At 40.0% G+C, this 22,749-nt stretch overlaps 1 long non-coding RNA gene across 1 annotated transcript; it reads left to right on the top strand.

Annotated features, from left to right (window-relative positions):
- The first annotated feature begins 488 nt into the window (after window positions 1–488).
- LOC135972358 (uncharacterized) lies at window positions 489–15,511 on the top strand. Its single transcript, XR_010588787.1, has 2 exons — window positions 489–1,078; window positions 9,917–15,511. It is a non-coding gene; the product is annotated as an uncharacterized LOC135972358 (long non-coding RNA).
- The last annotated feature ends 7,238 nt before the right edge of the window (window positions 15,512–22,749 follow it).

Raw genomic sequence — 22,749 nt, 5'->3', positions numbered from 1 at the left:
TGGCTCGGGAGGCTAGAGAGGGGACGGGAGTGGCCTGAGGTAGAGGGGGAAGGGTGCAGTGGGGGTGCCCTAGGGTAAAGGGGGTGCATTGGGGTAGAGAGGGGGTGTCCTAAAGCGGCAGAGGGGGGTAGTGAGGGGATGGGGGTGTCCTGAGGTAGTGTGTACAATAGGGGGTGAAGGGGAGATGGGGTACCCTAGAGTAAAGGGGGTGTAGTGGGGGGCGCTGAAAGGGTCAGGGGGTGTCCCAGGGTAAAGGGAGCCTGTCCAGAGGTAAAGGGGGTGTAGTGGGAGTATAAGGGGGATGGGGGTGTCCCAGGGCAAAGGGGGGACTAGTGGGGGTAGACGGGGTGGGGTGTCCCAGGGCAAAGGGGGCGTAGTAGGGGTAGGAAAGAGATGGGGGTGTCCCAGGGCAAAGGGGGGTAGTGGGGATAGAAGGGGGAGGGGGTGTCCCAGGGCAAAGGGGGCGTAGTGGGGGTGAGAGGGGGATGGGGTGTCCCGCAGAGGAAATGCAGGTTCATTGGGAGGCTCAGTACGGTGGTCAGGGGAGAGAACGGCGTGGGATGCCCCAAGAGGAGCTTAAGTGTAGCGCTACCAGGAGTCCCTGGGGTCGCGGCGGGACGGCGGCGCACGGGGAGGAGCGAGCCTGGCAGACAGACACAATAAGGGTTCACAGATGGAGCCGAGAAAAAGGCTGCGCGCCGCGGGGTTTCGGGACTCCCAGACTCGGCCTCGCCCACTCACTCACTAGCAACGTGCTGGCGAAGCGCTACAGCTGAAGAGAATCAGTCATGAGAGAGCTGCCTGGAGGGAGGAAACCTTCCTCCCAGAGACGGGACTTTCCGGAGAGTTCTCTCCCACCCCTCCTATCTTTCAGTGCCTATTGCAATACTTATTGCAATATTGCCTCCCTGCCAAATGCTGCTCAGAGAAGGGTGACAAATCCTAGGGGCCCAGACCTGGATGCTTACCTTGAAATAACACTGAAGGCATTAGTGTCCGACGCTCGGGCTACAGAGCACCCTCAGGCAGCAACACCAGAAGAGTCTGTAGAGCTGTACGCGGAGCCTGCTACTCCTTGGTCAGTTTTTTTAAAGTAACTTATAATTAAATGTTGCAAAGCATTTTGGCTACTATTATTAAGCGTTGGTTCTGGGCTCTGTATTAGAAAGGATACAGAAGACTCAGTCCCTGCCCAAATGGACAATGCGATCTTGATTACCTTTACTACGCTGCAGAATCCCACTGATATCTATGAGACTGCGTACAAGAATAAAGATATGCAGTAGTGACTGTTTGCAGGATTGCTCCTTAAGTGTGCACATAGCAACATGCTAAGCCCTTCTGGCTGTAAACAACAGTACCCCGTGCAGGGCTATCATATTTTCAAAGGATCCTCAAGCTGACCTCCATGTGTGCAATGATGACTTGCTGCACAAATGACAGAACATACCTCTGCAAAACCCAGCTGTTCTTGATTTGTGTTCTACTTGTGCAAATATATATATATTCTAGCCTTTGCCTATGATTATTCATGCACACAAGAGACTTTTATAAATATATCCCCAATGAGTGCTGAAAGAAAAAGAGAGCTATGAGCTGCCTTATGTATCTCAATATAGTGTTAACCCTGACACACAGTGATTATCATTTAAATACCAACATTAGATTCATTCCTCCTCCAGTTGGCATTGTTGAGAGTTTTGCCATTGGCTTCAATGGTAGCAAGATCAGGTCTAATATTAGCCATTTCACTGCTGATCAGGTTGGCACAAAACTAATTATTTCTTAACCTTTTTTGTAACGAAATTTTACACCCACCATACAGAGAATACACGGTTGACATGCTACTATAGTTATAATAGCTAAAGGAGCACTCAAAGCCGATAAGGCCATTATGGAGAAACTAAATGAATTCTTTGTATCAGTCTTCACTGTTGAAGATGTGAGGGAGATTCCCAAACGTGAGCCTTTCTTTTTGGGTGACAGATCTGAGGAACTGTCCCAAATTGAGGTGTCATTAGAGGAAGTTTTGGAACAAATTGATAAACTAAACAGTAATCAGTCTCCAGGACCTGATGGTATTCAGCCAAGAGTTCTGAAGGAACTCAAATGTGAAATTGCAGGACTACTAACTGTAGTCTGTAACCTATCATTTAAATCAGCTTCTGTACCAAATAACTGGAGGATAGCTAATGTGACACCAATTTTTAAAAAGGACTCCAGAGGTGACCCTGGCAACTGCAGACCAGTAAGCCTCACTTCAGTACCAGGCAAATTGGTTGAAACTATTGTAAAGAACAAAATTGTCAGACTCATAGATGAACATAATTTGTTGGGAAATAGTCAACATGGTTTTTGTAATGGGAAATCATGCCTCACCAATCTACTAGAATTTTTTGAGGGAGTCAACAAGCATGTGGACAAGGAGATCCAGTGGATATAGGTGTATTTAGATTTTCAGAAAGCTTTTGACAAGGTCCCTTACCAAAGACTCTTAAGCAAAATAAGCAGTGATGGGATAAGAGGGAAGGTTCTCTCATGGATTGGTAACTGATTAAAAGATAGGAAACAAAGGGTAGGAATAAATGGTCAGTTTTCAGAATGGAGAGAAGTAAATAGTGGTATCCCCCAGGGATCGGTACTGGGCCCAGTCCTATTTAACATATTAATAAACGATCTGGAAGAAGGGGTAAATAATGAGGTGGCAAAATTTGCAGATGATACAAAACTACTCAAGATAGTTATGTCCCAAGCAGACAGTGAAGAGCTACAAAAGGATCTCACAAAACTGGGTGACTGGGCAACAAAATGGCAGATGAAATTTAATGTTGATAAATGAAAAAAATACACATTGGAAAACATAAACCTAACTATACATATACAAAAAGAACAGGAGTACTTGTGGCACCTTAGAGACTAACAAATTTATTTGAGCATAAGCTTTCATGTACATCTGATGAAGTGGGTTGTAGCGCACGAAAGCTTATGCTCAAATAAATTTGTTAGTCTCTAAGGTGTGATAAGTACTCCGCTTCCTTTTGCGGATACAGACTAATATGGCTGCTACTCTGAAATCTATACATATACAATGATGGGATCTAAATTAGGTGTTACCACTCAAGAAAGATCTTGGAGTCATTGTGGATAGTTCTCTAAAATCATCCACTCAATGTGCAGCGGCAGTCAAAAAAGCGAACAGAATGTTGGGAATCATAAGAAAGGGATAGATAATAAGACAGAAAAAATATTGCCTCTATATAAATCCAAGGTACGCCCACACCTTGAATACTGCGTGCAGATGTCATCCCATCTCAAAAAAGATATATTGGAATTGGAAAAGGTTCAGAAAAGGGCAACAAAAATGATTAGGGGTATGGAACGGCTTCCGTATGAGGAGAGATTAATAAGATTGGGACTTTTCAGCTTGGAAAAGAGGCGACTAAGGAGGGATATGATAGAGATCTATAAAATTATGAGTGGTATAAAGAAAGTAAATAAGGAAGTGTTATTTACTCCTTCTCATAATACAAGAACAAAGGGCCACCAAATGAAATACATAGCAGGTTTAAAACAAACACAAGAAAGTATTTTTTCATGCAACACACTGTCAACCTCTGGAACTCCTTGCCAGAAGGCCAATACTATAACGGGGTTCAAAAGGGAGCTAGATAGAAGCATAGAAGATAGGTCCATCAATTGTTATTAGCCAGGATGAGCAGGAATGGTGTCCCTAGCCTCTGTTTGCCAGAAGCTGGGATTGGGTGACAGGGCATGGATCACTCGATGATAACCTGTCTGTTCATTCCCTTTGGGGCACTTGCCATTGGCCACTGTCAGAGGACAGGATACCAGGCTTGATGGACCTTTGGTCTGACCCGGTATGGCCATTCGTATGTTCTAAGATATGTTACTATGTGATGGCTGAATTGTTAGAGAGGCTACCGCTTACACTTTGTGCTGGCATTCAAAATCAGTGTGAGCTTTTCTTTCACTAATTCCCCCCGCCCCGTGTTCTCTCACCCTTTAAAATCCTAATAGAACATTTTCCAGTTGTAAAGAGGAGCCCAATTTTAAAGAAACTGTGTCAAGATGACAGCACTTTTTTTCAATAACTTTGCAAATCTTTTGTAATTTCTAAGATCTGTTTTTGTCCAACCTCAAGCACATACTGTCTGACCACTAATGACAATATTTAAAACTCTTGAAAATATTTGCAGGAAAACGTTGTGTGGGGGGAGGAGGGGGTCGGTCTAGGATGACCAGATGGCCTGATATTATCAGGACCATCCTGATATTAAGGACTTTGTCTTATATAGGCAACTATACCCTGCTGATTTTTCGCACTTGCTATCTAGTCACCCTAGTTCAGGCTAATACTCACATGCTGGAACAGCCTTAATTTATATTCTAGCCATTTATACCACTTTAAAATAATTATATGCTGTGTTATTCATTAACTATTGCACCCATAAAAATGGCAGCAACATATGGAATGTAAATTAATGTAAACCAGATTATATTTTATAGTAAACGTTTTCTTGTGAACTGTTTCCCTATTTCTATTGAGGAAACTGACCAATATGCTCCTGCAGTGGGACATATTGCAATATACCTCAAATGCTCTGATTTTTGTAATGTTTCCCAACTTCAGGAGGTTCATAAGGAAACAGAGGTTGAGTCCTTTATTTACACTAACCAGGTAAAGTAATTTAGATACAAAATACAATTTTACAGTATCCTAACCTTTTATTTTAGTCTTAGATTTTTCTGTGATTGAAGTGTTGGGGCCAAATTCTTCATTGTCTTGCACCATGTGTAGTCATTTACACCAGTGCAATACCATTCTGATTTGACAGTGTTTTACACCTACTTTGCACTAGTGTAAATGACAACACATGGTGCAGAATAACCAAGAATCAAGTCCTATCTATGTATATATCTAGGCTCTTAGATCAGGCCTATCACCACAGTTTGAGTCCTAGATCTTCGAAGGTGTTTAGGCACCTAACTTCTGGGCATTAGGTTCCTAAATACCTCTAAGGATCTGGGCCTGAGAGGTATCAGTTCACTTTGTTCATTATGCCCTATTTTCCTGATACTCTAGGAATGCAGTAAAAGATTGTTTGTTTGACTAGTGAAGAAGATATCTGAATGTATATTTCAACTATGAGCATGCAATAGCTCTTTCTAAAGCAAATAAGAATGTTTCCTTAAAACTTCTTACTTCATTGTGCAACCTTCCTCTTCTCGGAAAAGGAGACCTGTAAAGGAATATAACCCTAAGGCTGCATACAAGGCTACCAGTTCAAATTCAGCCCAAATCAAGATTGGCTTGATAGGTGTTCCGGACGTATATGAAATGTATTGATGGTCTCAATCCAGCTCTACATGGAAAAGTGTATATATCAAACAACTCACCTCAAAACTGGCATCAGTTGACAGACTTGTTGGCAGTTGCAAGAGCTAGACCAGCACCTAAATCAGTAAATAGACCCTCTGATCCCAGAAATATACCTTTTAGGATAAGGTTGAGGTGCCAGGCTAAGTTTGTGGGCAAGTTTGCTTTGCTTTAGCCTGATCTGACCCGGTCCTGTGAATAATTGGAGGGTTCTGTTTTCAGAGCTATCAGTCTGCCACCTTTCATGACCACTACATTCACTAAACCCTCCCCACAAAAACTAAATCCTGAATTACACTTTTACTCTCTGATCTTGCAAGTGAATGGGTGCAAACATACCCTTGTGCTTCCAACAGGGCTCCACTGACTTTCATGGGGCGGCATATGGATACAGCGATCCCTGTGTGGATCCAATTGCAGATTCTAGGCCTTATTTGTAACTAGTAGCTTAAAAACCCCAACCCCAACAATGTTTTCTTAAGTGTATGGGGAAGGGGAAGAAAGAGAGGAAGCAGAACATAGAAACAAGAAACATATATACAGGTGTGCACACTTCCTAAAACCAAGTATAAGGTTCAATGTCTGTATTTATTACCCAGACTTTTATCTATGCATTATTAAGTTTTTCTTTCATCCTGAAAAAGTTATAAATAAAAATATTCTAAAAACATTTTTTCTACTGAAGAGATTTTGCTTGTTCCCATTAAGGACAAACAGATCATTCTATTACTGCAAAATAAGTTCCTTTCTAAAGCTGAACTCTCTTTGACCTCACAGAAAGTAACTACTTTAGCATACAATGGAAGACAATTCAGCAGGCCTGTCCAAAAATAAACATTTGCGTAAAGTGCATTGTAACCCTGGAGACTTCAGATAAATGGAAGGAGCACCACAATATTATTTATTGATAATACAAAAAGAATATAACTGAAAAATTGCTAACCTTGAAAGGCTTTAAATTTTCTTGCATTCCAGACTCTATATTTGCGGTGAGCCAGTCTCTGTAAGTATAGGATATTACTGATTTTGGTAACAATTTTTCACGAGGCATCTAGACAGATTATGCCACTTCTAGAGAATAAGAATGTCAGAGCCTTGGTGTAATATCCCCAAAGGCAAGTAATACAGTTAACATAAAGCTGGAAGATAATAGGATAGCATTACAAAAGTTTTTATATGGGATTTTCTAGGAGATATATTTTCCCCCACTTGTTATTGATGATCTAAAAACTCCCAAATAATATTAAGTGACACTATTGATTTAATAAAGGTAATCAATAATGAGCGTAAATAAATGACAATGTATCAAGAATATGTTAATTGTATGAACAGTGGTTCACAGTAAATGGAACTGAGAATAGAACAATGAGATTTTCAAAAAAATAATTAAGTCTTTTTTATTTTAGAGACCAAAATCTAGCTCTGGCAGTTATGTTTATGATAGGCCTGCAGGATGGGACAGTTAGTATTTATCCATCAAGGGTAGGATGCTGTTCTGATGGAAGTTAACATTCTCAACCGTCTCCTCCAGAGGATCTTGGAATCCTTTCTGGATTCCCATGCTTAGATATTTGATATAATGTGCAATTATTTATATAATTAAAATTAGCTCCCTCAAAGACTGATCCTATGAGGTGCTGAATGCCTTCTACGAGGCGCTCAGCACTTTCCATTCCCATTGACTTCAATGGAAGTTGAGGGCACTCCGCACGTCTCAAGATCGTATTATTTTCCTAAAATATCATTTCAAACGAATCCCACCAGATGAAGTAGAACACACTACCAGGATATTTCTAGTAAAAGGATCAACAGGGAAAGAGCTAATTCCGAAATTAAAAATGTTATTAGGAATATGCAACGTAAGGCAAGCTGGTGACTTAGAAAATTTAGAAATAACAGATTTATGTTAGAATAACACATTATTTTAACATTTTCTACTTTACTTACATGTCTCTCTCTACCCCCCTGGCTTTTCTATTTCATTGCTAGAATATCAGGATTTATTAAGGGGAAAACATCCCCATTAGGAGCCTGATCCAAAGCCAATTTCAGACAATGGGAGTCATTCCAGTCAGTTAAATGCGCCCTAATATTGTACAAATAAGGAGCCAAATCCTCTAATGAGGCACTCAGTCCCTATTCATATGAATAGTCTCACTGGGCTGGATTCAGATTAAGTGTCTATGTAGTAGCACAGAAAAGTCAGCTGGAAGAGCGAGCTGTAAATAACATCTCTTTGATTAGGTTTGTTGACAGGTTCATTGATTTAAATGGAGCTGTGAATAGAAAAGCTACTCATGTAAGCAAAGGCTGCAGGATTGGGCCCAAGGTTAGTATAATATATATAACAACATTCAGCATTCATACAGTGCTCGATATTTTCAAAACGGAATGCAAATATTAATCATATTTAAATTACATGGTTAAACGTGTCTTTTTGATGCACTGGAACAGCTTTTGTTTGGGGTCATGATTGCCTTTGGAAAAATAAACTTATCAACTGAGCCAACAGAAAGCTGGATAGTGCTAAAGGTCAAACATATTTTAGGAGGAAAATACAAGAATGAACATCTGAGCTCCTTGAATAGGACTTGGTTTACTGCAACACTTGTGAGAGAATTATATCCAGACTCAGAAATGGTAATTCCCACAGACTGCAGCAATGTCAGGATTAATGGTCTTTAACTTTTTGACTATGTTGAGCTAAAATAGTAGTTCTTGGGCTTGGAAGAACAGTATGTAAAATGACTGAAGGGAACTTCAAGAGTCCATATTCAGTACTTGCATGGCAAGTTTTGTTTTACTTTTTTGGAGCAGTGCACTTAAACTATAACAAAATTTCAAACTTACTCAGAGACAAAGAAATAATAAAATTCAAATACCATGAACTGTTCAAAATAAAATAAAAAATTGCTTAGTGCCTTTTCTGGTGTTATATTTTAAGAGAGAATTCATAGATTTCAAGACCAGAAGGGACCATTGTGATCATCTAGTCTGACATCCTATATAATGCCCCAAAAATAATTCTTAATTGGATGTTTACAGGAAAAAAAAAATCCAGTCTTGATTTAAAAATTGTCAATGATGGAGAATGATGGAGTTAGCCAGTTTTTAATCCAGTTCACATGTGGCATGTTAATGTTATATCATTCTAGATTTTTAATCAAAATGTCGTGCAGTACCAAATCAAACACCTTATAAACGTCTTAATACATCACATCAAAGTTACCTTTAACAACCAAACTTGATATCTTTTTTTCAAATGAGATTACAAGTTAGTTTGACAAGATCTGTCTTCCATAAACCCAGGTTGATTTGAATTAGTTACATTACCCTCCTTTGATTCTATATTAATCAAGTCCCATATCAGCTGCTCCATTATCTTGCCAAGGTTCCGCGTAAGTCTCACAGGAGTATAATTACCCAGTTCATCACATTTACCCTTTTAAAAAATCAGCACAACATTAACTTTCTTCCAGTCTTCTGGAATTTCCCCAGTGCACCAATTAATGTTGAAAATCAACATTAATGGTTCAGAGGATATTATTTATAATCATAAGTGTTTATTGATGTAGCTATTATGCAAGAAGGGCATTGGTTCCTCTGTACACAAGACTCCATGCATGAACTGGTAAATTAGTCCCTGATCCTACAGTTGGATCTGGGCTAGTAGACTCTTGCACCCACACAGCCTTTTGACTTCTGTGGGCTCCACATGGATCCAATTACAGGGTCTTGTTTTCTCAGTTTGAAATTATGATATCACAAACAGTTCATTAATATTACTCTCACAAGCTAATCCTTTGCAGTGCACAATACAAACAGGAAGCTCAATGATCAAATAAAGAAGTATACTTTGGATAAGAGTGGTATATTGAAGAGAAAGGCTTACACAATGCTTTTTTTTTTAAAACATACAGAGGCTCTGAATTCTCTTCATTATTAATTTTGTCTGTATTCACTTGTGTTAGCAGTTTCCACTACTAGTTCCTTAACTTAGGGGTACTATAATCCTAAATAGTAACAAAATTATTTTTATGATTCATATATTTGAATCTGCTACTGGTTGTTAGAATTAAGGGATTTTTTCCTCCTGAAAAATTCCCTGAGGCTCATCTCAACAAATAAAATCTTGGATGTGTCCCATGAACATAATACAAAAGGTTACAAGAATAGAATGTAGACTGGTCAGACAAAACAGGATAGCGGAAAGTGTAACCAAAGAGGCTGTTGTATCCAAATAATTATCAAACAACGTATAGTTTGGCAAGCAGAGGAGAAATTATTTGGCTCAAAATGAAGGACTGATTTAGTATGTGAAGAGTCATTGGAAACTATTAGAGACATTTTGGAGAAGATGCAAAAGCCTAAGAATGGTCAAGGGGAGTATCATTTGTAGAGTGAATTAGACTAAGCAGCAAACCCACCCAAACTTTGTAGGTTTCAGATATATTCACACTATTGTCTATTTATAAAAGTCCTTTGATTACATTTTTTTTCATTGCTGGTTTTCTACAGTGATGTGGAAGTACCCCAAAACTTATCACTCTGTGGGAGAAAGTATCTCTGTTGGACAGAAGAGCATTAATATGGGATCATATCAGAGAAAAGGATTCTGTCAACAAACCATGATGAACAGTATTGGGAAGAACAATACTAAAATGAGAACTGATCCTGAGAACGCAGAGGAAAGCGAGGAAGAGGAAACACAAAGTGAGAAGGATGGAGATGAGATATAGGAGGACGAAGAGACAGGAGGACTAAACTCCTCTGGGAATACAGAAAACAAAAGGATGGAGATATGGAAGCTGAGAGAGGAGAGGTTCTTTTTTACATAATGACCAAGCCCTGTAGCATACAGTGAAAAGAGCCCTTAGAAAAGATTACTCCTTCTAAAATAGTGTTTATTTCCATTTAGAGCCTTAGAATGTCTGATTCCTATAACCACTTATCTCTGATGTTTACTCTTGTAACAGTTCACTCGCCTAATGTCAACCAGTACGTGGTGTTACAGAAAAAAGAAACTGAAGCTGTCCCATCTACTCTGTGTCCAACCCTGAGAGCAGGGAAGTTAGAAAAGTGTGTGTGTGTGGGGGGGAGAGATTGTTGAAGAATCTGGGAGCTCCATCTATTATTAATTTTTTAATTAATGGAGATATCCTATCTCCTAGAACTGGAAGGGACCTTGAAAGGTCATTGTGTCCAGCCCCCTGCCTTCACTAGCAGGACCAAATACTGATTTTTGCCCCAGATTCCTAAGTGGCCCCCTCAAGGATTGAACTCACAACCCTGGGTTTAGCAGGCCAATGCTCAAACCACTGAGCTATCCCTCCCCCCCAGTTATCATCATTGTAGCACCTAGGAGCCATAGTCATGACCAGGACCCCATAGTGCTAGGTGCTGGACAAACACAGACCAAAAGGACAATTCCTGTCCCAAAGAGTTTACAATCTAAGTCTAACACAAGAGACAACAGGTGGAGACAGACAGGGCTTACGACGAGACAATATTGGACAGCATGACAGGCAGTTGTAAAATCACACCAATGACCCAACCACTGACAATTTTTTGTAGGCATCACAGCAAGCAGGGCCTGCTCCAGGGTTTTGGCCACCCCAAGCAGCCAAAAAAAAAAAAAAAAAGCCGCGATCGTGATCTGTGGCAGCAATTCGGCGGGAGGTCCTTCGCTCCAAGTGGGAGTGAGGGACTGTCCGCTGAATTGCGCCGAATAGCTGGACGTGCCGCCCCACTCCGGAGCAGCCGCCCCAAGCACCTGCTTGCCAGGCTGGTGCCTGGAGCCGGCCCTGACAGCAAAGGACAGTTTTGATAAGGCATTTGAAGGAGGAAAATGAGGTAGCTTTGTGGATGTTTACAGCGAGATTCTCCCAGGCTTGAGGGGCAGAAATGTTTGAAAATTTAACAAGTGACAATGGAGGCCAGCATGATGGACTGACTGGAGGTAGAAAATGACATTTCAATAGCAAATGAGACATGATAGGTAGGGTGGCGAAGAGCTGTGAAAGTTAGGACAAGTTGCTTACATTTTGATGCGATAGAACAGGGAACCAGTAGAGGGATGCTAGCAGAGGGCTGAGATGGTCAAAGTGACGGGCTAGGAAAATGATCTCTACAGTAGTAATGTGAATGGATAGGAATGGGGCAAGAGTGCATTGTCAAGACCAGAGAAAACATTGCAGTAATCAAGATACATGAGGATGAGAGACTGGATAAGAGTTTTAGCGTGTGGCTGGCTAAGAAAGGCTTTAACTGAGGATACATTTACATTTACGGTGGCATGTAGAGTACACACACTGCACACCCACCTAGCCCGGGTATAAATAGCAGCAGTGTAGATAGTGAGGCATAGCTTAGGTGAGCAGAGTGCCCTATATGCCAGAACCCACAGGGTATATATCCTACATGGGTTCTCTATATACCCAAGCATCACCTCCCTTGTCTGCACTGCTATTTTTAGCAGTTCAGTGTCCTGCTGCCAGAACCCACTGCCAAAGCCTTTCACTGTGGCATGTAGCTACAGTGCCTGTACCCTGCACACTGCTGAAAGTATAGACATAGAGATGTGATGCAGAAGGAATCTGCAAGATTTAGATATAGCCTGGATGTGAGGACTTAACAAGACCTCCAATTTGAAGATGATGGTCAGGTTATGAGCCCGAGTGGCAGGCAGGATGGTGGAGCTGCCCACTGTGATCAAAAAAAGACGTGGGGGCGGGTTGAATAAGAGCTCTCTTTTCATCATGTTAAACTTGAGCTGGTGGATAGACATCCATAAGGAGATGTCAGAGAGACAGGCCAAGATTTTAATTTGGAGAGAAGGAGACCTGTCTGGAGCACAGAGGTGGATCTGTAAGTCATCAGCATTGAGACAGTAGTTGAATTTGTTGCAGGTGAGATTACCCAGAGATAAGGTCTAGAGGGAGAAGAGAAGGGGACTCAGAACTGAGCCCCATGGAACCCCCTTAGAAAGGTGGAGGGGGGATGAGGAGGATCCTCTGAAGGACACACGGAAGGAGCGATTACAGAGGTAGGAGAGACAGAATCATGGAAGCCAAGCAAGGACAAGATTTCAAGAAAAAAAATAAAATACATGGTCCAGTGTGTTGAAGGCAGCTCACATAGATTAATAGATTTGCAGGTCAGAAAGGATCACTGTGATCATATGGCCTGAACTCCTGTACAACAGAGGCCCATATGACTTCCTTGTATTAATTCATGCTTCAAGTCCAGTAGCTGCAGTTGAATTATAGCATGTCTTTTAGAAAAATATCCAATCTTGATTTTACATTTTTCAGTGATGGAGACTCTACCACAACCCTTGGAAAATTGCCCAATTACTAATTACTCCCAGTTAAAAATTTGCCCCTTATTTCTAGTCTGAATTTGTCAGCTTCAACTTCCAGTCATTGGCTCTTGTTATACCTATATCTGCTAGATTATAAAATTTGTTTCTTATTTACATGTTTACAGACTGATCAATTCACTTCTTAACCTTCTCTTTGATAAGTTACATACATTGAGCTTCTTACATCTTTCACTATAGGCATGTTTTCCAATCATGTCAAGAAAGATGAGGATGGAATACTGGTTCTGAGCTTTGTCTTGGAAGAGGTCATTAGGGACTTTGGCAAGAGCAGAATCAGTAGAGTGCAAGGAGCAGAAGCCTGACTGGAGAAGCTCTAGGGTGGAATTAGAGGAGAGGACAGCAAGCCAATGGTGTCAGAGTCTCTCTCTTTTCCCATCAGAAGTGATTATTTTAGTTAGAAATAATCAGGGGCCCTTATCAATATAATTAGGAAAAAACCCACTTTATTGAATTCTCAGTTTTCTATAAATCGCTCTACTCAATTCTCCTCACCACACACTCAATTTTTATATAAAATTGTCAGTGTTCTGCAGTTTTAAGCTATTTTGAAAAACTCTGCAGTGCATTAGAACTTTAAACCTTGAGTTTTTCACACCCCTAATGATGTTAACACTGATCAGTGAATAAATGTTAAATATTGAGGTATACAATTCCTAGAAACAGTACTGGACTATTCCTTTTACAATTTGTAACACAGCCAATAGGTCTGAAGATTATTTTGGACGTAGTCCTAGAAAATTACTCCTTCATGATAAAATAAGATAGTAGCTGGAAAACATATTGGGTTTGATTTTTGTAACTGTGCATATGAAATGATGGCAGAATTTCTAGTATTATGTGCAAATTATCTTGCACAAATAGATCATGAAATCATTTGGATGTATGTGTTTTCTGAGCTATTCTTATAGATATGCATAAATATTTCAAAACATTAGAAGAGAAATATGGAACTACTTAGCTGAATATGTATGTGGGAATTTCAGTAATTCTCTGTCAGATTTCAAATTTAAGCTTTTTAATTATTTTATTCAAAGTGGATTTCTCAGTGTGCTTCATATTTGTGCCTCATAATCTTAGCAGCCTTAAAAAAGCCTTTTTACATTTTCATCTGTCTCATGTAAAAAGCAACAGAGGGTCCTGTGGCACCTTTAAGACTAACAGAAATATTGGGAGCATAAGCTTTCGTGGGTAAGAACCTCACTTCTTTGTTAGTCTTAAAGATGCCACAGGACCCTCTGTTGCGTTTTACAGATTCAGACTAACACGGCTACCCCTCTGATACTGGACATCTGTCACATGTGTTTCTTGTGAAATCTAATCTGTGTTGTTGGAGAAATGCTGTGTGCAGTGATGTGTGTTCCCAAAAGCAGGGCTTTGGAGCTGTGCTTGGCTCCGCTCCAGCTCCAGGCAAAAGTCTGCAGCTCCACTGCTCTGGAGCTGCTCCGCGCTTCAGCTCCGGGCTCCGCTCCAAAGCCCTGCCCAACAGTGGCAGGATTAAATGTTTTGTTTCTTTTTACCATGTTTTTGATAGCAAGTGATGAAGGATTATTTGGCAGTGGGGCACTAGCTGGGTCTCAGAACTGTTCATTTCTAGACAGTGTAACATTTCCTTTTTAAAAGTGTAAAAATTTCAAAAAGTGTAATATTGTTTTTAGATGCTAGATGGACTCCATTGAGTCACTCTTCCCATTTAACTTTGTTTTTTTGCATGGGGATACCTGTTCTATGTTTTGTAGTTTACATATTATAAAACTGTATGGAAGAAATGCAGCTCAAACTTTTGCCAAGTTTGTATATTTTGGTTAAATCAGACCTCTTGAAATAAACCCAAAACACAGAGGGTTGCTCCATGTTTAAATCTGAGCCTCCTGAGAAATAACTCTTTCTCCAGCCGCACAGATTCAAGCGCTGCCACAAAAGCTAGTTCAATATAATCAAGACTCATCAAGAAATTATCCTTTTGGGGACATGCTCTATAAACCACATAAATTAAACCTGTAGAACCATCATGTATGCAATACTCTGTATGGTAGAATTACAGATGTAATTTCAAAAATTGTGTCTCCATTTGTTTTAGCTAATGAGTACCCTTGCCACTCTTCAAATATTAATTGGAAAGAAGTCATGATTTATTTAGATGAAATATTCTCTTAAATCAGTGACTATTTCTTGAAGTAGCATATGACATGGCTAATCCTCATGTTCTGTACGACTAATTTTACCATGTTTATAGACTCTTTAGAGTAATAATGGAACATGTCATATTAACATGAGATTCAGGTATCCTAGATGAGTCTGGTGGTACATTACAACATGTCTCTTCCAAGGAATGCAAGATATTCACAGCACACATTGCTATTAGCTGGGGATTATCTTTCAATGTGGAGAATCAGATAAATGTCTCATGAGTAGGAAGAAAAAGACTCTTAAAAAGGAAATTATTTATAAAGTAAGCAAAAATAATATGTCCTTAAAATTACATACTGTATTTTCCATTTGCTGTTTAGTCACTGACAGCAGTTCTAATTCATCCCAGAAGGCTGAGCTTCTGTCAATCTCTAATCACAATCAATCATTAAGAGTTACCAGGATGTGCTGTTGTCCTTGCAAGTGGGCAGAATGGAGAACATTAAAATGCTCTAGAACTCTGAGGAATGAGTTCTGGACTTCAAGAAGAAAAAAAAAATCAAATGAGAAATAGGAGATAGCGTATGTAGGGTATATAAATGTGCCAAAAACTTTTTAAATTGCAAAGGTTCATTGCATAGTGTATCATCCAATACTAAAGGCAGTAGGACTGGACATTAGAAACATGTTTGCAAGAAGCATAAAGTGAAGAAATTTGGAAGACTAGGAAAATTACAGACTTGTCAGTTTTACATTAGCTTAAGGAAAAACAAAAAACTTCAGAAGTTGTTTTGAGAGCTTACACAGGAGATCTTTCCCCCGCCTCTCCCACCCAAGAACTTGTGTTAGAGCACCTATGTTGTTGTAGGACTTGGAAACTATCACAGAAAATTATTGGAATTATGTTTGGATAATACTGCTAAAGCCAAAGAGACATAGTGTAACTATATTTTCATTTCACATTTTTTAATTTGTGATTTTTAAATTTAATTTGTAATTGTATTTATTTGATCTTTAGGTACAGCTTAGTAAGTGATATTCCAAGGTGCTTGCTTGATAATACTGTACATTTAATATAAAAGAAAAAATTCTCTGATATATTACTGAACTTCTGAGGATGTAGCTTAATATAAATACAAGCTATTATTAATCTGAATTCTCTTCATTGAGTGCTTTGATTTAAAAAAAACATATTATAGGTTAGTTTTCTGTGCGCAAAAGTTCAAGTAGTATGCTGAACAGAAAACTAAAAAGTATGGGCACTAGGACCCTGTTGGGACATCTGTTGTGGCCCCTTAGTATAAAAATATAACATCTAAATAATATTATGACAGGTTTGCCCCTTTACACGCAGAGGAGGCTGGGCCCTGTTAAAGTTTTTTTTTTTTTTTTCCTTCTTCCTTTCTCTGTTTACTCACTCACCTTGTCTCAGAAAGAAAACAGCAGATACGTTGGATGCTGGGTCCTGATTTTGGACAGATACAAGTAGTCAGGGGAGACGGAGATTCAAAAACATGACAGATGTGAATGGTTGCACACACGGGTAAAGTTTATGAATCAGCTGTGATCTCGTTTACACAAAAATGCTTTTACAATAAAATTGCACAGTCCTTCGAAGCTCTAATGTATAACAATCCACATTAAAGAGTTCAGTTAAGACAACCTGGATAACAATAAAGAAATGGAATGTGAGGTCACATGGCTGTAATTGAGGGAAGAATTTGATCCAATTTCTTTGTATTACTTGACTTTGCTCTCAGAATGTTTGTATTGATCAAATATAGGTTGCCTCAATTATTCACAGCCTTATTTCAGATTCTAACTTATTGTTAGACTTATGACTCTCTTTCTCTCAAGTATTGTTTAAGGTAAAACTAAAATAATTCAGGACTTCCTCTTGCCTTTTCCTTTTAGTTTTTCTGATTATGATTTTTCTAAACTTACACATAACTTGCTTTATGTTAAGGGCATCCTAAAAAACACTAAAGCAATCAAGACCCCAGAGATTTTGAACAACATATACATGAATGATCTTTAGGCATAAAGGTCAGCAATGAAAGTTACCGTAACACCCTCCGAACACAAATAATACATTATGTCAACTCAGCTGAAGTTGATGATATCATCACATCTGAGCTTTTGAGCCATGCAATTACAGGGGGAGGATTCCCACAGCCCTGCCAGATTCCTCCAGGGGATTAGCACTTGTCTGATTGCAACACACACCAAAGACACTGTTAAAATATCAGTGCATCAATCAAGAGGAATTTGAGGCTTTGAAGTGTTTTTTTTAAGAGACAGTGTGGGAAAAAAGAAGTGATTACAGTTATTAATTTAAGTGCAGTAATGCTTGTTTGGTGATGCACAGTTTGATGACTTGTGTTTTATTCTCACAAATGATTAGTCATAACAAGTAGGCTTGGAAAGGCTTTTAAAATTTTTTTCAAAAAACAATATTGATGATTATTTCAAAGTATTTCAGTTTTACCTGAATTTTTGTGCACTAGCAGGAAACTAATCAAAACACAAAAAATCAAAATCATCTTTCACCTGACCCTGACACCAGCTGGGACATTGACAGCAGTTTGGAGCCTGGGTGGGGAGGGGATGGAAAATAGTGCTGACTTTTCTCCCCATGCCACCAGGCTTTATGCTACTGTTAGTGTTCCCTGGTGTCAGGAGTTGCAGAAAAAGATTAAGGTGTCTGGCTGCTATTATGAATGGATGTGCAGTACTCTCCAACACCTTTCCCTCCCTGCCTCACTCCACACTATAGCAACTGCTTTGTTGGTAAGCAGTCCAAGTTTTCTTAATTGTGAATTTCTGTCATAAAGCACTCCCTGATCAGCATGATACCCACATATATTTCCTGTGAACATGAAGGCTCCAATGCTACAGTTTGCTATGCCAGCCCCATTGAAGTCAACAGGGTTCCATACCGGTGCTGCAGTACCCCCTGGACAAACAATTTCAGGCTTTAATTTGCTAGTCAAGATGTATAGTTTTGTCCATTCTCCACCTATTTTTGACAGGAACTGAACGAGTCAAAAGGTGTTACGTACGTGTATTTACACATGGACCACCCATGCTGAAAGTATTAGGATTCACTGAATCTCAATCCAATGAATTACACTACAATTACATAGAATATATACATCCAAGGAGGCCAATATACTTAAAAAAACCCCCAAAGGATAAGTATCATTATCACCATTTTATAGTTAGGCAAAGTGAGCTCTAGAGAGGCTGAATTACTTACCCAACATCACTCAGTGAATCAACGGCATAGCTGCAAATAAAATAAAGTCTTGACTCAGAATTTAGTTTCTTTAGTTTTTTTAATCTTAAATAAATACTGCAATATCCCAAACTCAGTGTCAGGTATCAGAATATAAAATAAATATCTAGAGATTAAATTCAAGGTGCAGCAGATTTACAGTGTTATGCGAGATGTAGAAGTCCACTTCATCCCCAATAGCTAGTGTGACAGACCCAGACCAGTGGGGTACAGGAGTCTGGTAGAGGGCAAATATACTGGTCACTGGATGAGTAGTTTTCTGTTCCCTGAGTGACCAGGGCAGGGGCTGTACTAAAGTAATCAGGAACCTGCTAGAACCAGTTAAGGCAGGCAGGCTAATTAGGACACCTGGAGCCAATTAAGAAGAAGCTTCTAGAATCAATTAAGGCAGGCTAATCAGGGCACCTGGGTTTTAAAAAGGAGCTCATCCAGTTTGTGGTGGGAGTGTGAGGAGCTAGGAGCAAGAGGTGCAGGGAGCTGAGAGTGAGCTGCTGGAGGACTGAGGTGCACAAGTGTTATCAGCCACCAGGAGGAAGGTCCTGTGGTGAGAATAAGGAAGGTGTTTGGAGGAGGCCATGGGGAAGTAGCCCAGGAGTTGTAGCTGTCATGCAGCTGTTACAGGAGGCACTATAGACAGCTGCAGTCCACAGGGCCCTGGGCTGGAACCCGGAGTAGAGGGTGGGCCTGGGTTCCTCCCAACTGACCTGGAGTGTGGGTTCTTCCAGAGGGGAAGGTCTCTGGGCTGTTCCCCAATACACATGGTGAATCTCTGAGGCAAGAAAATCTGCCAATAAGCGCAGGATGTAACAAGATAGAGGAGGATCTTTGTCACACTAGTGGTTTTTTTTTTTTTTTTTTTAAAGTGGGCTGGGGGGGTGCAGTTGTATCTTTCCATTTCTAAAAAGGAACTCAAATTTCTAAAAATTGTGCCCAGAAGTTATACTCTACCTCACTGGGGCTCCTGCAAGTTTCCCAGAAATCCAGTGATTTCTTCCATCATCTCTCTCTGTCCCACAAGTTAGTCTGCAGTTACTCTCCCTTTCCTTCTTTGCTCCTCTCCAAGGCCATTTCTGGACCAAGCAGGAAATGGCTGCAATTTCTTGCTTTCCCTCTCACGCCTGTAACCTCTGGACACTGGCATCAGAAATGATGAAGAACTCAAAGTGCACAATGACACTAAAAACACAGATAAAATACAAGGAGACTTGCTATTTATCTCACTCTGCACATCTGGTTTAGTGGAGTCCAGTGTGAAAGCTGAGGAAATAATGCACCTCTCACAGCAAGAAATCACAGAAGGTCCTTGAAGGATTGTGGAATTTTCTCCTATATTGTGTCCTCCCTACATGAGTCATCATGATAGCAGATATTATTTTGAGGTATACAGGAGAATCGTGATGTCAATGATTATTTGCTAGAGACCAGAGCTAGAGAAAAGTGACTGTTACATCTCTCCTGAACACACAGGGCCAGATCCTCAGCTGGTGTAAATAAGCATCGCTCCAGTGGAACTACACTAGTTCACACCAACTGGCCCATTCTGTGACTCTGAAGCATTGCTAAAAGCTTGGAACAATATTGTAAGGCCGTTTTTAGGACTCAAATCCTGTGCCTCCACTCAAAACAGTGAGAGCTCAGCAGCTACAGAGCAGCTCTGTGTACTGAGAGAGATGGACATAGACAGGCTATGTTGTGCAGGATGCAGAATCTGGCCCAAGACACATGTGGCTTTTCAGTTTTCACCCCTCTGTATTGTATTACAGTAGAACATAAAAAGGACCTAATTGCAACAATATTTCCAATTGCTACAGCATATAAAAATTCTGCACTGCCTTCAATCTTTTGTTTTACCTCTCCATTGAAACGTGGAGCTTGCAGTGACATCTATGTCAGATTACAAAGCAGTATTCCTACTGCTAGCCAGAGAAAACTGTTTCCTTGTTCAGACTCTAAGGGCTGAGGGACAGAACAAGAGTCATCTTTATGTCTCTTTGGAAGTTGATTTTGAGCAATATCACCATATTAAATATGGACAAGATTTAGAAACCTTACAAATCAGTCTACAAAGGACTATTTATGTCTTTGCCCTAAGAAAATGCAGTGTTGAAAATGTCTTTTACCCTCTAGGGTTTGCAGTTATTGTCATTTGATCCTTATGAAAAACGTCTTTCAGATTTTGAAAGAGGGGAAGGGGAATTGGAGGTTATGATACTTTCAAGACGCAATTGTATAAATAAATGCACGTGTCTGATATCTTTATATAATAGGGGAAGGTTATTCAGAGACAGCTCTAGATAATATTAATTTTAAACTACACATGGAGAAAGTCAACACTGGAAAATACAATAAAATAAGAACAGAATATGTGTAACACTCAGCTAAAATAGAATGAGACCCTCAACTGCTAAAACAAGTTTCTCTTCCTCCTGCATTGACCGTAGAACGATAATATTTAGCACTTTACTTCTTCGGTGTGATATATAAGCACTAAGAAATTGGCTGCACTAGAAATATAGTTATGTCAGACAGGGCCACCCAGAGGATTCAGGGGGCCTGGGGTCTTTGGCGGTAGGGGGCCCCCACCGCCGAATTGCCGCTGAAGACCCGGCACTTCGGCGGCGGGTCCCGAGGTGGAAGGATCCCCCGCCATGGGTCTTCAGGGCACTTCAGCAGTGGGCCCTGGGGCGGAAGGACCCCTCCCCCGCCGCAGAAGCTCTGGGGGCCTGGGCCCCGCGAGTTTTCCGGGGCCCCCGGAGTGAGTGAAGGACCCTGCTCCAGGGGCCCCAAAAAACTCTCATGGGGGCCCCAGGCCAATTGCCCCACTCCCCCCTCTGGGCAGCCCTGATGTCAGGAAACTTGGTTCAAAGTAGTTTTTCCTAAACCAGTATGATTCTAGTTTATACTGTAGACTGGAGCTTAATTTAGTTCTGTAATTAGGCTAAAGCCTTGGCCAGTATACACCACAAACTGGAACCATGGATGAAATCAGATTAGGGGATAACTGTCTTGAACTAGGTTTCCTGACAAGGTGGTATCTGTAGCATAGACATGGTTTTGTGCTTGAATTTGTCACAATATCCTTGTGACATATATGTTAAGCAATTACCATTTTCTTTATTTTATAAAGACATAGATTTTACTTACTTGACTAGTTCCAGAACCAGGCTTAGAATTTAGTAGCTCTTAAATTATGGAGATATACTTATCTTATAGAGCTGGAAGGGACCTTGAAAGGTCATCAAGTCCAGCCCCCTGCCTTCACTAGCATGACCAAGTACTCATTTTTGCCCCAGATCCCTAAGTGGCCCCCTCAAGGGTTGAGCTCACAACCCTGGGTTGAGCAGGCCAATGCTCAAACCACTGAGCTATTCCTCCCCCCTTGAGTTCAACTTCTGTGCTCCACCCACTAAAACTCCACTACCACCCTAGCATATTTATTGTTTTGAGAATAGAGTCATATACTACAGCTACCTCAGGTCTGGCTATCATTTAGAACAAAATCTAAGGTACTGTATCCACCAATTATCCTGACTACATTTTCTTTTCTTCTTATGCACCTCAGCAGTGCATTTATCTGAAGCACAATGATGATAAAATATAAATAAAACTAACTTTATAAATAGAGTGTTTGTTTGGTTGTGGTGAGACACAAATCATGTTAAATCACATTAATTAAAAAGATGGTGGTTGCCATTTTAAAAAAATCTGCTTTTGCTCACAGTTACAATATGTTTTAATGGTATCTAGTGTAGATCTCTAGGACATGAAAAGAATGATTGCTATACAAGTTATTATAACAGGGTCTCAGTTTAATCAGTATCATCACTGCTAATGGAGACAAAAATGGATGTTTGTGATTAATGTGTAGCTAATGCACATGGTAATCATTTGGAGTTAGAGACATTCTCAAAATATGAAATTTGGAAGACTTTCTGAACTTTCAGAAAGTAGTGGTTAGGGGTGTTTCAATTTTGGGTTGGGTTCATCTCTGTTTTATATGCCTCAAGACATGTCTTCAAGAACATTTGTGGACTATTAAATATACTTTCTTCCTAACAGGGTATTCAATCACTGGTGCTCTTTAAATAAAAGCAGTGACCCTACTGGGTCACTTCCAATATGAGGAATAATGCAATTTATTGCAGCTTTGTTTATCATTATAAATATAATAAATATTTGGAAGGAAAAGCTTCCCTGTCATAAGAAAATGTAAACTCTAAAAAATTCTCCATAAACAGCATCAAAAGTACAGTGAGAGATCAATGCCCCATGTGTTTTAGACAGAGGAAATGTAGAAAAGATCTCTTCTTTAACCAGAAATTATATATCAGAGAAATTTCCGAGACACTGTACACTTGGTTGCCACTAAGAGACACAATCTCTCAACCAACCATTCAATCCTGTAAATGTTCCTTCAGGGAGCACTTGTTTCTACTGCACATATAAAAGAAAAAATACAATTGTCAATATCTTACCATTCAGTTTCCTCCAATTTCATTCAAAGAAAATCCAGTTGGGATGGTTTTAATTAAACTTGCTTTG

This window comes from Chrysemys picta, chromosome 6 (assembly GCF_011386835.1).
Source record: "Chrysemys picta bellii isolate R12L10 chromosome 6, ASM1138683v2, whole genome shotgun sequence".
Lineage (NCBI taxonomy): Eukaryota > Metazoa > Chordata > Testudines > Emydidae > Chrysemys > Chrysemys picta.
Note: the sequence above shows the minus strand (reverse complement) of the source record. Positions and strands in the feature narration are given on the sequence as shown.